This window comes from Oryctolagus cuniculus, chromosome 2 (genome assembly GCF_051225735.1).
Source record: "Oryctolagus cuniculus isolate XC-2025 breed Fujian yellow rabbit chromosome 2, ASM5122573v1, whole genome shotgun sequence".
Classification (NCBI taxonomy): domain Eukaryota; kingdom Metazoa; phylum Chordata; class Mammalia; order Lagomorpha; family Leporidae; genus Oryctolagus; species Oryctolagus cuniculus.
In genome coordinates this window covers 179803246-179820717 of record NC_142868.1, presented here as the reverse complement: position 1 = coordinate 179820717, position 17472 = coordinate 179803246, and the positions used below count along the sequence as shown (strand labels likewise).

Genomic DNA, 17472 nt, shown 5'->3' with positions numbered 1-17472 from the left:
GGGTTGTTGGTTTTGTTTTTGTGGAGTTTCTAACCAGTCATTTGCAACAAAATGGAGGAATCTGGAACACATCATGCTGAGTGAAGTAAGCCAGTCCCAAAGGCACAAATACCATATGTTCTCCCTGATCGGTGACAACTGACTGAACACCAAAAAGGAAACCTCCTGAAGTGAAATGGACACTATGAGAAATGGTGACTTGATCAGCATAGCCCTGACTGTTAATGGACAACTTAATACATTATCCCTCTTAGTATTTTTTTTTGTCTGTTCTACTTAATATGACTGGTTTAATTCTGTAATTATCACACAGTTATTCTTAAGTGTTGAAATTAACTGAAATGTGATCCCTGTTAAACATAAGAGTGGGAATAAGAGAGGGAAGAGATGTATAATTTGGGGCATGCTCAGGCTGACTTGCCCCAATTGGTAGAGTTGGAAACATACCAGGGGATTCCAGTTCAATCCCATCAAGGTGGCATGTGCCAATGCCATCTCACTATTCCAAGTGATCAATTTCAGTTCACAATTGATCATAATGAAAGGACTAAGAGTCAAAGGGAGCACATAAACAAGTCTAGTACCTGCTAACACTAACCGATAGAATAAATAAAGGGGAGAGTGATCCAACATGGGAAGTGAGATACTCAGCAGACTCATAGAATGGCGGATGTCCTAAATAGCACTCTGGCCTCAGAATCAGCCCTAAAGGCACTCGGATCTGGCTGAAAAGCCCATGAGAGTATTTCAGGCATGGAAAGCCAAGACACTCTGGCAAAAAGATCTCTGTGAGTGAGATCCCAGTGGAAAGAACAGGTCTTCAAAGAGGGAGGTGCCTTTCTCTGAAGGGAGGAGAGAACCTCCACTTTGACTATGACCGTGTCTAAACAAGATAAGAGTCGGAGAACTCAAGGGGCTTCCATAGCCTTGGAAACTCATGACTGGTGCATAGGGAGATTACTGATGCCATAGACAGGAGTGTCAATTTGTAAAGTCAACAACAGGAGTCACTGTGCACTTACTCCTCATGTAGGATCTCTGTCCTTAATGTGCTGTACATTGAGGCTTAATGCTATAACGAGTACTCAAACAGTATATTTCACTTTGTGTTTCTATGGGGGGTGCAAACGATTGAAATCTTTACTTAATGTACACTAAACTGATCTGTTAAAAAAAAAAAAAAAAAAAAGAAATTATCAATTCCCAACTTGACTCTCACTGGGATTAAACATGACAATAGGTCTGATCTGATTTCATCATCATTTAAAAAAAAATCATCTATTATTTTTCACTTTATGTTTCTGTGTGGGAGCAAACTGTTGAAATCCTTACTTAAGGTATACTAAGCTGATCTTCTGTATATTAAGATAATCGAAAATGAATCTTGATGTGAATGGAAGGGGAGAGGGAGTGGGAAAGGGGAGGGTTGTGGGTGGGAGGGACGGTATGGGGGGGGGGAGCCATTGTAACCCATGAGTCGTACTTTGGAAATTTATATTCATTAAATAAAAGATAAAAAAAAAAAGAATCAAAAAAAAATATAGGCTAATCCTCTGCCTGTGATGCTGGCACCCCGGGTTCTAATCCCGGTCGGGGCACCGGATTCTGTCCTGGTTGCTTCTCTTCCAGGCCAGCTCTCTGCTGTGGCCCGGGAGTGCAGTGGAGGATGGCCCAAGTCTTTGGGTCCTGCACCCGCGTGGGAGGCCAGGAGAAGCACCTGGCTCCTGGCTTTGGATCAGCGTGGTGCACCGGCCGCAGCGCGCCGCCTCAGCGGCCATTACAAGGTGAACCAATGGAAAAGGAAGACCTTTCTCTCTGTCTCTCTCTCTCACTGTCCACTCTGCCTGTCAAAAAAAAAAAAAAAAAAAAGTATGTACACACAGGAAAGAAATGTATGAACTACATGCATGTAAGTTATGGATTGTGCACAGTGTTTTTCTTATACTTGCATTGACTAGTCTTTTTTACAGTGCTATCACTAGAGCAGTGTTTAGGAGAATTCTCAGAGAAAACAGAAATATGTGCCTGTAATTAATCATTAGTGTTGGGGCAGTATTTGGTTTATCTGTTAAGACACCACTGGGGATACACATATCATTTATTGGAGTGTCTGGATAAAGTCCTGGCTCTGGTTCCCATTCCAGCTTCCTGTTGATATGCACTCTAGGAGGCAGCAGGCTCAAGTTGTTTCCCTACCACCCACGTGGGTACCTAGCTGAGTTCCAGTCTCCTGGTTTGCTTTAATCTGGGAAGTGACCCAGCAGATGGAAGCTCATTCTCTGTTTCTCTGCCTCTCAAATTATTTAAACAAAGTAAAAACAACAATAACAGCAAAACTCTGTTAGGATTACCTGTCTAACATCTAGGCCTAATTTTGCACTCTTCTGGAGCTACGGATGTGGAAACTCCACCAGTCCAGGTATCTGTAATTCAGGAATGAAAGACCTCTCTTTCATTCCTGTGATAGGCATGTATTGAGTACCTCCTGATTGCAGAAGGCTATGATGGCTGATGTCAAATAAATGTCATCAGGAGAGCCAAACCAATAGATAAATAGCAAATATCCCTGTAGGAAAAGTGCAAATCTCTGTGAACCAGATTCATTTTTCCATTGAACAGTATTGGCTTGGTTACATCTATCTGCTGTCTATTGTGCTTAGGTCCTGAGGCCAGTTTAACAAGTTCTCTGATGTTGCTAGGTGACCTTAAAATACAGCTTTAGGGCTTGATTTTCATTCCTTTCTTCACAATCAGATTTTGGACCAACCCTCTGCACCACAATGTCCTGTCCCAGATAACACTTTTAATGAATTCTATATAAATTAATCAGGTTCATAAACCACTAGTAGCCCAATTGGAACTTCACTTCTGATCCTGTGATTTCAAATCTTATAGGTAAGAAAGCTTAATATGCCACACATTATATAATGGCAGAGTGATTCTGAAAAGCCAGAATTAGTACATTAAAGGTAACACTCTAAAAATTTAAAAATTCAATGCTATTCATGTTTGTTTTGAAATTAACCTACTAATTATTGTTAAATTCTGTGGTCTCTCTCTTTCTTTATCTTTCTCCTCTCTCTTTGTGTTTAATGTTAGCATTGTTTTACAGAATGACTTTGGGATTCAAAATGATATTCTGATAGAAATTTTGTGTCCTCAGATGAGTTGACAGAGCAACAGAGTAGAATAGGTAGGATTTTTCAGTATCCAGTGTTCAGAGAACCATATAGTAATTTTTACCTGTCTGTGTTAACAGGAATTATACTTACAACTTTCTTGGCATGAGTAAAAGATAGTAATCAAGAGATGGCCAAATGACAGTGCTTATATCTGGCACAAAGACCTGAAGGCTTTGAGAAAAGTAAATTACCTCTTAGAGTTTCTATTCTAGCTGTTGTTTTCATGTCCTTATTGTCTTTCCTGTAGATATCAACTATCAGAATACTTAATTTTGGACTTTAAATAACAGTTACAATTCTAGCTCAACATCACTCCTAAGGACTGGATTTCTTTCTTTTAAAAATTATTATTTATTTGTTTTTATTTGAAAGAGAGAGAGACAGAGAGATTGAGGAGGAGAGATGCAGAGATATAGAGCAATAGAGAGGGAGAGAAAGAGAGATACAGAGAAAGGGAGAGGAAGAGTGAGAGTCAAGAGCCAGAAGCTCAATTCAGGTCTCCCGTGTGGATGGCAAGAACCCAGTCATCTGGGTATCACGGCTGCCTCTCAGGGTCTGTGTTAGCAGGAACTGGAGTCAAGAGCCGAAGCTGGGAACTGAATCTAGGTTCTCCGATGTGCGACTAGATGTCTAAACCACTAGGCTAAATGCCTGCTCCAAAATCTCTTGTGTTTTAAGGTAGACTTACCTTCTGGTTTAATTCTGGACATATCTATATGTAAATTACTTTTATATGTAACCAAAGGGTCCCTGACTGAGTAGACTGATTTGTGTTTCTGGAATTAGAGGGCAGTTCAGTTCCCAAGATTTGCCATTTCCTGTTAGTATAAACTTGAACGAGTTACTTAACTTTCTGAACCTGTTTTCTCAGCATGAAAATTAAGATAATATTATTTATCTTTCTATTTTTCTGAGTTTTAGAAGATTCAGATGAGATATTTGAAAAACATTTTCTCCACTGCCAAATGTTATATAAATACTGGAAATCATTGTTTTTCCTTCTATCATGATGTTATTTTTCTAACAGCTGAGCTTTTATATTTTCCAGTTATATTACAATTATGAATTGAATTTTTAAATTTCAGATTTTCCATAAGAGTCAATTTATTTTCATATTTGCTTTACATCAGAACCTCTTGTTTTCTAGCCCTAAAATAGTAAAATGGGGCCTTATGCCAATCAGGACCCTGCTTTAATTTAAAATGATATGAAAAGTTTACTAGCTCTTTCAATGATTTTTTGTTTTTTTGACAGGCAGAGTGGACAGTGAGAGAGAGAGAGACAGAGAGACAGAGAGAAAGGTCTTCCTTTTTTGCCGTTGGTTCACCCTCCAATGGCCGCTGTGGCTGGCGCATCACGCTGATCCGATGGCAGGAGCCAGGTGCTTCTCCTGGTCTCCCATGGGGTGCAGGGCCCAAGCACTTGGGCCATCCTCCACTGCACTCCCTGGCCATAGCAGAGAGCTGGCCTGGAAGAGGGGCAACCGGGACAGAATCTGGTGCCCTGACCGGGACTAGAACCCGGTGTGCCGGCACCGCAAGGCGGAGGATTAACCGCGGCGCCGGCCTTAATGATCTTTTAACCAAATCTAGAGTTGATATTTAGATGTTACTGGCTTATTGTTTCAAAGGGTGTTTTATTTCTTGGCATTGGAAATTCAAGAAAGGATAGCATTGGGATAGCTGGGGGTGGGGAGAGTAGAGTGTTTGGATTATAGAGTTGAGAAGGAGTAGTGATCTCAATTTCATCACTGCCTGTGGTGCCCAGAGGCTGGATGATATTAGAGAACTCATTTCTCTAATTTCTGGGCCTGTTAAGCTCTTTTTTATTTTAAGCTTTATTTTATTTATTTGAAAGAGTTACAGAGAGAGAGGGACAGAAGGAGAGAGTCTTCCATCCACTAGTTTACTCCCCAAATGGCCACAATAGCCAGGGCTGGGTGAGGCGAAAGCCAGGAGCCAGAAGCTTGCTCCCAGTCTCCCACATTGGTGCAGGGACCTAAGCAATTGGACTATCCTTGCTGCTTTCCCAGGGAAATTAGCGGGGAGCTGGATCAGAAGTGGAGCAGCCAGATCTCGAACTGGAGCCCATATGGAATGCCAGCACTACTGTTGGCAGCTTAACCTGCTATGCCAAGTGCCAAACTTGTTGAATGGGCTCACAGTTTGAGAGAATTGTAATTGAACTGAGCTAAATAATAAACTTAGAATAGTTTTCGTTCTCAGACACGGAGAAATATAAAAATATAAAATGTTTATACATTAATGAACTTTTTTTCCTTGACTCTGATAAGTGATTAGAACCATGGGCATTATACAGACTTGTAGAAATAATATTTTGTCAGTAAATACTTTCATATAATATGCATTTAGAATAACATTTTTGTCTTACATATAAAATTGAACAAGCATTCTCTGTGTTTTGCATGTTGCTAAAATCAGCTTTTAATTTCAACCCAGAAGTGGTTGTTATGAGGTCAGGGTAACTTTTCATACCAAAATCTTTCTAGGACATTATAATAATAGAACATTAAAAACTATTATATGTCAGAATTTAACATAGATACAGAAATATTTCACAAAATATTAAAAAATAAATTGAATGGGCTCAGTGGGTTAAAGCCCTGGCCTGCAGCGCCGGCATCCCATATGGACGCTGGTTTGAGTCTTGGCTGCTCCACTTCTGATCCAGCTCTCTGCCATGGCCTGGGAAAGCAGTAGAAGATTGCCCAAGTGTTTGGGCCCCTGCACCCACGTGGGAGACCCGGAAGAAGCTCCTGGCTCTTGACTCTGGATCAGCTCAGCTCTAGCCACTGCAGCCATTTGGGGAGCGAACCAGCAGAAAGAATTTCTCTCTCGCTCGCTTGCTCACTCGCTCCACTTCTCTCTGTAACTCTTTCAAAAAAATAAAATAAATCTTAAAAAAAAAAAGATAATGATATATCATGACCAAGTAGAATTTTTCCCCCGAATACAGAAGTTGGATTAACATTAGAAAATCATTGTTATTAACTACATTAATGAAATGAAGGAGAAAAAGATCAGCTGATCACCTCCATAGAAACAGGAAACACATTTGGAAAAATTCAGTATCCATCTGTAATAAAATAAAATAAATTCTTGCAGCAAACTGTGAGTAGAAGGAACATCCTCAGTCTGATTAAGTACATCTATAGTAAGTAATTTGTATCATACTTAATGAAGAAATGTTGAACAGCTTCCTAAAATCAGGAAAAAGGCAAGGAATTAAAAGCTAATGTGCATGTCCATGAGCTTTTTGAAGTCCCTTCTGTGCTCTTGGCACTTCCACATATCATTGTTCTGGATGTGCTAACCAGTGCAATATGGTAAGAAAAATAAGTAAAATTCATAATTGGAAAGAAGGAAGTAAAACTGCCCTTGTTGGGGTGGGCATGCAGTGCAGTGGTTAATTCACGGTGCGAGCTGCCCACTTCACATACTGGAGTGGCTTCTCTGATTCCTAGGTCCTACACTGCCGATCCAGCTTCCTGCTAATGTGCATCTCGGGAGGCAGCGGATGATAGCTCAAGTACTCAGCTCCCTGCCACTCAAGTGGGAAACCTGCCTGAGCCACCCTGGCTGTTGCAGGCCTTTGGGGAGTGAGCCATAGGATGCTAGATCTTGGTCTCAATCTCTCTCTCTCTCTCTCTCTCTCTCTCTCTCTCTTTCTGCCTTTCTAATAAAAGGAAAATAATTTTTTTTTTTTTTACAGGCAGAGTGGACAGTGAGAGAGAGAGACAGAGAGAAAGGTCTTCCTTTGCCGTTGGTTCACCCTCCAATGGCCGCCACGACCAGCGCGCTGCGGCCCGCGCACCGCGCTGATCCAAAGTCAGGAGCCAGGTGCTTCTCCTGGTCTCCCATGGGGTGCAGGGCCCAAGCACTTGGGCCATCCTCCACTGCACTCCTGGGCCACAGCAGAGAGCTGGCCTGGAAGAGGGGCAACCGGGACAGAATCTGGCGCCCCGACCAGGGCTAGAACCCGGTGTGCCGGCGCCACCAGGCGGAGGATTAGCCTAGTGAGCCACGGCGCCAGCCAGGAAAATAAATTTTAAAAAAACTAAAACTGTCCTTGTTTGTAAAAAATAAATATATTTATATATTTCGGAAATCTAATGAAATGTACAAAATGACTATTAGAACAAATTGTGAACTTAGGAAAAGTGAGTACAAGATATAAGGTTAATATTAAAAACAGTTTCTTGAGGGCCAGTGCTGTGGCTCAGTGGGTTAAACACTGTTCGGCAGTGCTGGCATGACATATGGGCACCGGTTTGAGTCCCAACTGCTCTACTTCCGATCCAGCTCTCTGCTATGGCCTGGGAAAGCAGTAGAAGTCTTTGGACCCCTGCACTGGCATGGGAGACCCGGAAGAAGCTCCTGGCTCCTGGCTTCGGGTCAGCGTAGCTCTGGCCATTGCGGTCATTTGGGGAGTGAACCTGTGGATGGAAGGCCTCTCTCTCCGTCTCTACCTCTATAACTCTTTCAAATAAATAAAATAAATATTTTTTAAAAAACCAATTTATTGGAACAGACATTTGTCTGTGTGGTTAAAATGTTACTTGGGACACCTGTAAGCCATGGCAGAGTGCCTAGGTTTAAGTCCTAACTCTATCATGATTCCAGCTTTCTGCTGATGTTCACACTGGGAGATAACGGGTGATGGCTCAACTATTTGGATCCCTGCCACCCACATGGGAGACCTGGATTAAGTTCTGGCTCTTGTTTGTGGCCTGGTTCAGCCCTGGCAGTTGTGGGCATTTGGGGAATGAACCAGCAGATGGAAGATCTCTCTACGTGACTCTCCCTCTCTCTATATAACTCTGCCTTTCAAATAAATAAATAAATAAATAAGTCTATTTTTAAAGAGTTGTTTGAGAGCCAGTGCTGTGGTGTAGCAGGTAGGCTAAGCATCTGCCTGTGGTGCCTCATCCCGTAAAAGCACAGGTTCGAGTCCCGGTTGCTACTTCCAATCCAGCTCGCTGTTGATGGCCTGAGAAAGCAGTAGAAGATGGCCCAAGTGCTTGGGCCCCTGCACCCACATGGGAGACCTGGAAGCAGCTCCTGGCTCCTGGCTTCAGATTGGCCCAGCTCTGGCTATTGAGGCCATTTAGCGACTGAACCAGCAGATGAAGAGCTCTCACTCTCTCTCTCTCTCTCTCTCTCTCTGTACCTCTTCCTTTCAGTAAATAAATAAATGTTTTTATTAATTCTGTAGAAAATGTGAATAAGTGCATAAAAATATTTTTAAAGAGAGTTGTTTGAAACAGAGAACTTTTTTTTGTCTTACTTATGGCTGTGCCAGGCCCAGGGTAGTGCTCAATACAACTTTACTGAATTTCGGTGTATTTAGAGGGATTTTATAAAATTAAGTATAGCGAAATGGCAAGGGTTGTTAGTGATAGAAGAGCTTTACAGATTATCTAGTTGAATCTTTTTTTTTTTTTTTTTTTTTGACAGGCAGAGTGGACAGTGAGAGAGAGAGACAGAGAGAGAAAGGTCTTCCTTTTTGCCGTTGGATCACCCTCCAATGGCCGCCGCTGCAGCCGGCGCACCGCGCTGATCCGATGGCAGGAGCCAGGAGCCAGGTGCTTTTCCTGGTCTCCCATGGGGTGCAGGGCCCAAGCACCTGGGCCATCCTCCACTGCACTCCCTGGCCACAGCAGAGAGCTGGCCTGGAAGAGGGGCAACCGGGACAGAATCCGGCGCCCCAACCGGGACTAGAACCCGGTGTGCCGGCGCCGCAAGGTGGAGGATTAGCCTATTGAGCCACGGCGCCGGCTTAGTTGAATCTTAAAATTAACAAATTGATAATACATACATAAGACTCAAAAATATTAAAGAGGTAATCGTTGAAAAAAATCTCACTCCCTATCCTGTCTCCATCTACTACATCTCTCTTCCAGTCCTCTGTGTATAGTCTCTTTCATTAGATTCTTATATATCATTATAGGATTTCCTTATGCAGGCACAAGTGTGTGTTTTTATTTATTCTCTTCCTTACATAGAACGTGGCATACTTATATCCTACTCTACATCTTTGTTTTCTTTTCTTAACAATGTATCCTGACAATCTTTTCACACCACTCTATAATTCCCTCTTTCTTTTTCATTGTATCACAGATGCCTAGCAGTCTGTTATATGACTGTATCATAGTTTCTTTAGTCAACCATTTGGGTGGTTTCCAATCTCATTATTTTAAGTAGAGCTGCAGGTGAATAACCTTCTATGTGCAATTATTTCCTATGTATGCTGGTATAGTTGTAGGACTAATTCCAAGTAGTAAGGCTGCCAGGTCAAAGGGTAAATCCATTTGCAATTTTGATGACAAGTTTCTTCCTTAGCAGTCCCTTCATTTTACACATGGGGAAACTGAGACATTGGGAGTTAAGCCAGCCATTAGGATTGGCAAAGCAAGGACATGCTTCCTGGAGGCCTTGTCAGACCAAGTATGGATTGGGTGCCTTTCCTCCATGTCCACATACTAGTCTACTCTCCCTGACAGAGCTTTTATCACATGTTTTATGCTTTTTGTTTACTTAGCTACCTTCCTGCTGGACTGTAAATTCTCCGAGTAAGGGTGGAGACGGTGTCTGCATGCTCATCATTGTCACTTGACACCTAGCTTAGGGCTTAGAATGGCGTTAGTGCTTATTCAGTATTTGTTAAATGAATGAGCTGAGGCAAATTAGGTCTTTTGATTCATAGTGCCTATTATATTCCATTTCATATCTTCACACTCAGTATAAAAAGTCACATCAGCCATACAAATAAATGCAGACCTGTACTTAGAACTGTTCATGTGGTCATTTTCCTGGTTCACTTCAGTGTCTTCTGTCTCTAAAGTTTTCTGTGCTGGAACTGCAAAATGTTTTCAGGAAATGCCAGAACTGGGCACCCTGCCCCCTACTTCAAAGCCACAGCTATTATGCCAGATGGCCAGTTCAAAAATACCAGCCTATCTGACTACAAAGGAAAATACATTGTGTTCTTCTTTTATACTCTTGACTTCCCTTTCGTGTGCTCCACAGAGATCATTGCTTTCAGTGGTAGGGCGGAAGAATTTAAGAAACTCAGCTGCCAGTGATTGGTGCTTCTGTGGACTCTCACTTCTGTCACCTGCATGGTTCAACACACCCAAAGACAAGGAGGACTGGGACACGTGAACATTCCCTTGGTAGCAGGCCCCAAGTGCTGTGCTTGCTGCTTGGGGATTATGGGAGGTCTTAAAGACTGAAGAGGGCATCTCATTCATGGGCCTGAATGGGTGATAAGGGTATCCTTTGACAGATCACTGTAAACAACTTCCCTGTTGGCTCCTGTGTGGCTGAGACTCAGACCAGTTCAGGCCTTCCAGCTTACTGACAAACCTGGGGATGTGTGCCCAGCTGGCTGAAAGCCTTGCAGTGGTACCATCAAGCCTGATGTCCAAAAACAGCAAAGACTATTTCTCTAAGCAAAAGTGAGCAAGTGAGTCTTGGGCCATTTAAGTGATGGGCTGCACTATGCGATCAGAAGAAAAAAAATCCTTCTTTCTACTTATTTTTCATGCTTAAAATATAAGACTTTGGATTCAGCCAAAAAGTGGTGTGCTATAGGAAAAGTCTTTCCTTCTGGGGTTGGAGAGTCCAGCCTTTTTCCCTTTGTTAGGGGTGACCTGAGCTGTGGTGGGGGGCAGGCCATCTGATAATCTTTATGATATATACCAGTAGTGAGGCATGAGCCCATTGACCTTTGTAATTTTTGTTAAACTTGAACTGAGACCTTGATGATTCTTCATTTTAGAAAGTTGTTAGCCTTTGGTTTTACGAGGAATTTATGCTTTGCTTTCCTTCTTGAGGACAAAATGAAGAGTAAGAGGTGCCTTAGAATCAAATAGTAGCATTAAGGTGAAATACAGGGATTGGAATTGAACCAAGGTGTTACATTTTGTTTGACTACATCTGGAGAAGAACAAGTCCTGTAATAGTGTTGGCTAGGATACCACGACTTATGCAATAGGTTGTGTTGCAGGGTAAGGTCTTGATGAGATTACCTGGACAGCTACATTTCCATTAACTATGGGGAGGGCTGCATGGGAACCAGAAGCTTGGTCTCTTCTAATAAATAAATACCTGCTCTGCTGAAATATAGATAGGTAGGTAGGTAGGTAGGTAGAAAGGAAGAAGCAAAGGAAGGAAGAAAACTGTTATTGTGGGGAAAAAAATCAAGGTATTGGTTTCCTCTGTCTAAAATATCATATCATGCAGTGCTTCTTTAGTGGAAGTGGTGTCTCCAGAAAAAAGGAGTGACAATTATGACACCTGTCCCTGAAACTTTCGGGTATATAATCCCATGTGCTGCATTCCAAGGGCTGTGTCGGTTACAAAAGGACTAACATTGGAGAATGATCAGCTTAATGAACCATGTGAATTTCTACCAAGTACCTTTCAAGAACCAAGGCTGTTTATGTGGGAAAACAGGAGACATTTTTCTTTCTTTTTTTTTTTTTAAGATTTTATTTATTTATTTGAGGAGGTAGAGTTACAGACAGAGAGAGGGAGAGACAGAGAGATAGGTTGTCCATCCACTGATTCACTCCCCAAATGGCTGCAACTGCTGGAGCTGGGGTGATAGGAAGCCAGGAGTCAGGAGCTTCTTTTTTTTTTAATTTTTTTTTTTTTTGGACAGGCAGAGTGGACAGTGAGAGAGAGACAGAGAGAGAGGTCTTCCTTTGCCACTGGTTCACCCTCCAATGGCTGCTGCGGCCGGCACACCGCGGCCGGCGCGCTGCGGCCGGCGCACCGCGCTGATCCGATGGCAGGAGCCAGGAGCCAGGAGCCAGGTGCTTTTCCTGGTCTCCCATGGGGTGCAGGGCCCAAGCACCTGGGCCATCCTCCACTGCACTCCTGGGCCACAGCAGAGAGCTGGCCTGGAAGAGGGGCAACTGGGACAGAATTCGGCGCCCCGACCGGGACTAGAACCCGGTGTGCCGGCGCCGCTAGGCGGAGGATTAGCCTAGTGAGCCGTGGCGCCGGCCAGGAGTCAGGAGCTTCTTCTGGATCTCCCATGTGGGTGCAGGGGACCAAGCACTTGGGCCATCTTCTGCTGCTATCCTAGGCCATAGCAGAGAGCTAATTCAGAAGAGGAGCAGCCAGGACATGAGCCAGTGCCCACATGGGATGGCAGTGCCGCAGGAGGAGGTTTAGCCTGCTATGCCGCAGCACTGACCCTGAAAAGAGGCAATTCATACAGAACAGAGGATTATTCTCTGTCATTCCAGAAGGGGAGACATGGAAGTATTACACTTAAAGATAATGCAGATTTTATTTCAATGTAGTTGAGTCCAAAAGTACATGCACTGCCCGTGAGATGTCATAAGTGATTTGGCCTTTTGGGTTCCCTTCATGAGAACTGAAGGATGAGAATCAGCCAAGCTAATTGAAGGTCTGTTACCCTTCTGAAAGACAGAACTCCTTTCCAAGAAATACCACTAGACTAATGATGGTACTAATTTCCATGGATCCCATTCCAGGGAGTTGGACTGTCAAGAAAATGTTTGTGAGGAAATGCAAAAGATGTTGGAAATATAGTTCACTGCTCTGAGTGAGTAATTCAGCATCCTAGCAAGTGACCTGAGGTTCAGACCTGAACTTGAGCTTCAGTAGGGAGCTAGCGTGAGAAGTAGCCACACACTTGGCCACATATGCTGCAGGCCTACGGGCTGCATAGGACAAGAATAGTCTCATGCTTGTGAAGAAAGTTGAAGGGCTAAACGTAGAGTGAATACTGGATGCTAATAGGAACAGTGATGATTAAAATATAATGTGACATATTGAGCATTTACTATGTGGTAGGTACTTAACGCTCCCAATAGTCCAAAGAAATAGATATTAGTATCCTCGTTTTAGAAATGAGAAATCTGAGGCTCAGTGGACTTAAACCACTTCTTAGAGTCGTACATTAAGCTATGAAGTTTGCATTCAGACCTAGACTGAATTCAAACCAGTCTGTCCTCTTAATTTCTGCACCCATCGCCTTTCCCTACACTGGTCACAGAGGTCAGGCCAGGCTTCTATTGGCTCATGGGCCAGACAGGTTTGAACCTATTAGCAGATGTCACATCTGAGTGAGCAAGGAGAGCTGGGGTCTAGCAGGAAAGTAGTCAGGCAGGGTAGGGATTGACCCTCAGAAGTGCTTTTGTTTTAAAAATTGAACTGTGGGGGCTGGTTCTGTGGCATAGCGGGTAAAGCTGCCGCCTGCAGAGTCGGCATCCCATATGGGCGCTGGTTTGAATCTCAGCTGCTCCATTTCCAATCCAGCTCTCTACTATGGCCTGGGAAAGCAGTAAAAATTGGCCAAAGTCCTTGGGCCCCTGTACCTGCATGGGAGACCTGGAAGAAGCTTCTGGCTCCTGGCTCCTGGCTCCTGGCTTTGGATTGGCACAGCTCCAGCCGTTGCGGCCAATTGGGGAGTGAACCAATGGATGGAAGACCTCTCTCTGCCTCTTTTGCTCTCTGTGTAACTCTGACTTTCAAATAAATAAGTAAATCTTAAAAAAAAAAATGAACTGTGGATGAGTTGTGCAAAGCTTGGAATTCTATTGATTTATATATAGATACTCATTCAGAAATGGAATTTAACAAGAATTTATCATTGATTTGAAAAAAATTAAACTATAGCAGAAATAGTAAAGGATATCTTTCTTTCCCTGTTAGGGTGGGATTGAAGGAAGATATGGAAAACATGTTCAGTATTCTAGGCCTTGGGGTATAGAGGTTGAAGCAAATAATACTGAATCCATTTTCTTCTAATATCACTAAACTACCTCCCCAGTTTTCTTCCTAACCATCTCCATATATCTGTGGTTTCTGTAGTTGACATTTTACATATAGTTATAGGACATCCCATTGTGTTAATATCTTGTAGTTTTATCATCCGTTCCCACACCATCAGATATTTACATTCTCCTTCCTTTTCTCTCAATTTTCCTCTCCCGCCCTCCTTCCCTTCAACCCCTCCTTTTCTTCCCTCCCTCCCTTCCTTCCATCCTTCCTAACTTCTCTTATTTCTAGTACTGCTGCAGTGAACGTCTTGAACTGATTTCTATTATTTTTCTTCAGATTATTTCCTTGCAGTAATTCTCCATAGTAGAATTATTGGGTTAAAGGATAAGGACATGGGCCAGTGCTGTGGGACAACAGGTTAATGCCCTAGCCTGAAGTGCCGGCATCACATATGGATCCCATATGGGCGCCGGATCGAGGCCTGTCTGCTCCATTTCTGATCTAGCTCTCTGCTATGACCTGGAAAAGCAGTAGAAGGTGGCCCAAGTCCTAGAGCCCCTGCACCCGCGTGGGATACCCAGAGGAGGCTCCTGGCTCCTGGCTTTGGATTGGCGCAGCTCCTGCCGTTGTGGCCAATTGGGGAGTGAACTATCGGATGGAAGACCTCTCTCCCTCTCTGCCTCTTCTCTCTTCTGTGTAGCTCTGACTTTCAAGTAAATAAGTCTTTAAAAAAGAAAAAAAGGATAAGGACAGCTTGTTACATATTTCCAGGTTGCATTCAAGAAAAATTAGACCAATTTATAATATTCCCAACAATGTGAGAATGCATATCTGTGCTTAATCACAGCTCTTTTCTGTGGGATGGCTCAGGCCAAACACCCTGCCTTGGAAAATTGATCAGTCCACTTGGGTAGGCTGGTCAACCCAGAAAGGCAACAGAACCAGAAATTGAACCAGAAAGAGGTTCAAACTAGCAGAAAGAGAGCCTGGCTATAGTAATTTGGCAGAGGGCGTAGATAAGAGCCATGTGGAGAGGAACCACAATGCATGGCAGCAAAAAGCATGGCTACAGGAAAATAAACCTGAGATTCATTTATTTGAATTAAAGCTGCCACCTGTGATGCTGGCCTCCCATATGAGTGCTGGTTCAAGCCCTAACTGCTCCATTTATGATCCAGCTCCCTCATAGTAGCTTGGGAGAAGCAGCAGAGGATGGCCAAAGTGCCTGGGCCCTTGCCACCAACATGAGAGACCGAGGGGAAGCTCCTGGCTCCTGGATTCAGCCTGGCTCAATCCTGGCCATTGTGGCCACTTGAGGATTGAGCCAGTGGATGGAAAATTCTCTCTCTCTCTCTCTGTCTCTCCCCCTCTCTCTATAACTCTGACTTTCAAATAAGTAAATAATTCTTTAAAAAAAAAAAAAAGTGAGTTCTTGACCATGAGTTGCAGACAAGACCAAGGAAATATAACCAATACCAAAATCTGGGGCTACCTGGAAGATAGATAGGGATGTGGAGCTACAGAGTACAGCTTTGTGTACTCTAGCCCTAGACTCATTGAGTTTCTGTCATTCTTATTTATTTTTTGCTGAGCTGATAGTTCTAGATGATACTTTAAAATTATCTTTCATTGTCTTGTCAAATTGCACATTATTCCAGGTTCATCTCCATGGGCCTTTTTTTCATTAAATCTGGTTATTGACTCCTTTTAATTGAATGCATGGATAATAACCATATACCCTTTACATTAATCATGTTTAGCTCTTCTGTATGCTTTGTACTTTTGATATATTTTATATATTAGGGGTATAGAAATTTCCTTTTTTTATAGGACTTGAAATGGTCTGGCCATATTCTAATTTTTGTAGCAGTTAAAAAATTCTCTCTTCCAGAGGTAGAGTAAATATTCTATTCTGTTTTCTTCTACATATGCTTTTGTTCTTCAGGCTGCATGTCTGGGATGCCTGAAGGTCTAACTTAGTTCTTTGCCTTACTGTTCACTCACCAGTTGCTCATTATCACTCTTTCCCTCTGTAATAGGATTGCTTCTGGCTTGTCATGTTTTACCCTTTATAGTTATTTCAGAATTCTATTTTCAGTTTTCTCTGTTTCAACTAACATGATATAGTTTTTAAAAATAATTTTTCTTCTGTAACATTTTAAAACTTGATTGAAAACATCGTAACTTCAATGTTTTTCTTTTGGTATTTTTGCCTACTTCCCCAGCACATATTTTAATATCAATATCAAGTTCTGTAAAATCAGTATTTTATTAAATCTACATAATAATTTAGGGAATGTTGTCATCTTTACTATATTTAGTTTTCCCAGCATGGAGCAAATTATATTTCTCCATTTATCCATCCTTCTTTAATTCTGCTGTCAGACTTTATGTCATCTTTGAATAAGCCTCTAATTGTCTGATTTAAATTAATACCCACTTATTGAATTTTTTTGTCAGCATTAAGCCTCTGCCACTACATTTGCTTGCTCTGCCCATACTAGGTAGGCGTGTGGTAATTTAAAATGGATTTTTATCCTGCAACTTTGCTGAAGTCATGTTAAAGTTATTTACTTTAAGTTATCTTATTGAATTCTGTAATCTATAACTTGATAGTATAGAGCTATGTCATATATAAAATTATTTTTCTTATACTTTTTAGTAATTTTCCTCTCTAATTCCTAATTGCCTGATCAGTTGCCCAACTATGCTTCCCTAAGAACTAAGAAATAAAGGAATCAGATTACCCTGTGAAAGTTGTAGCAAGCACATAAGTGAATTAAATTATAAACATAATACTTGCTTTGGGAGATGAAATTGTTCCCAGGTGACCAATATTGGACCTGTTTGAATGTGTTTATGTATCTGAAGAAAGAATCTATCAAGCCAAAACTAGGGAAAGGCTAGGAATAGAGAATGCTGGGACATCAAAAATTGGTAGTAAGTATTCCAGCATTGTCCAAAATAAAGGATAGCTTTGCCAGTGAGCTTTGAATAATCTGAAAAGGAAGACTGATGAAGACTTTAAGGCTGTTGGTATTCACATCGAGCCCACTGACATGCTTTTCCCTGGGATGGGTGTTTTAGGCTCCGTTAAAATGCAGTCTCTGTCACTTCCCTTGTTCTGTTTCTTGCTCACTCAACCTCATGTTAAGTCTTTGATTGTGACTGTGGTTTATCCTTACAAAGTAATAGACTGACATTATGGGGAATGAAGGCAATAACCATGTGAACTTAGAGGATTTCAGTCCCTGCTTAATTTTCTGTGGTAAAATTATGGATCTGCATCCTGGTGTACACTGTCAGCCAGCCTTGAGCCATGGCTCTGCAGTTGGTGTGAATTGAGTTTCTGGACCCAGAAGGTCTGGGCCACTCTAAATCCACAAGGAATATAAGCTGCACTACCCTGAGGCCTTTTAGGGAGAGCCTGACAACCTGCTGGCAATGTATTTTCATTGCCAAAGGACTTGAATTAAGTATGCTAGTTCTCTATGAGCACTTACTGC

At 42.3% G+C, this 17472-nt stretch overlaps 1 protein-coding gene and 1 pseudogene across 6 annotated transcripts in view; both read left to right on the top strand.

Moving 5' to 3' along the window:
- The window catches only part of BABAM2 (BRISC and BRCA1 A complex member 2), a 488359-nt gene that overhangs the window by 226369 nt on the left and 244518 nt on the right, over positions 1 to 17472 (top strand). The window lies entirely within an intron of this gene.
- LOC138848647 (peroxiredoxin-1 pseudogene) lies at positions 10069 to 10800 on the top strand (annotated as a pseudogene).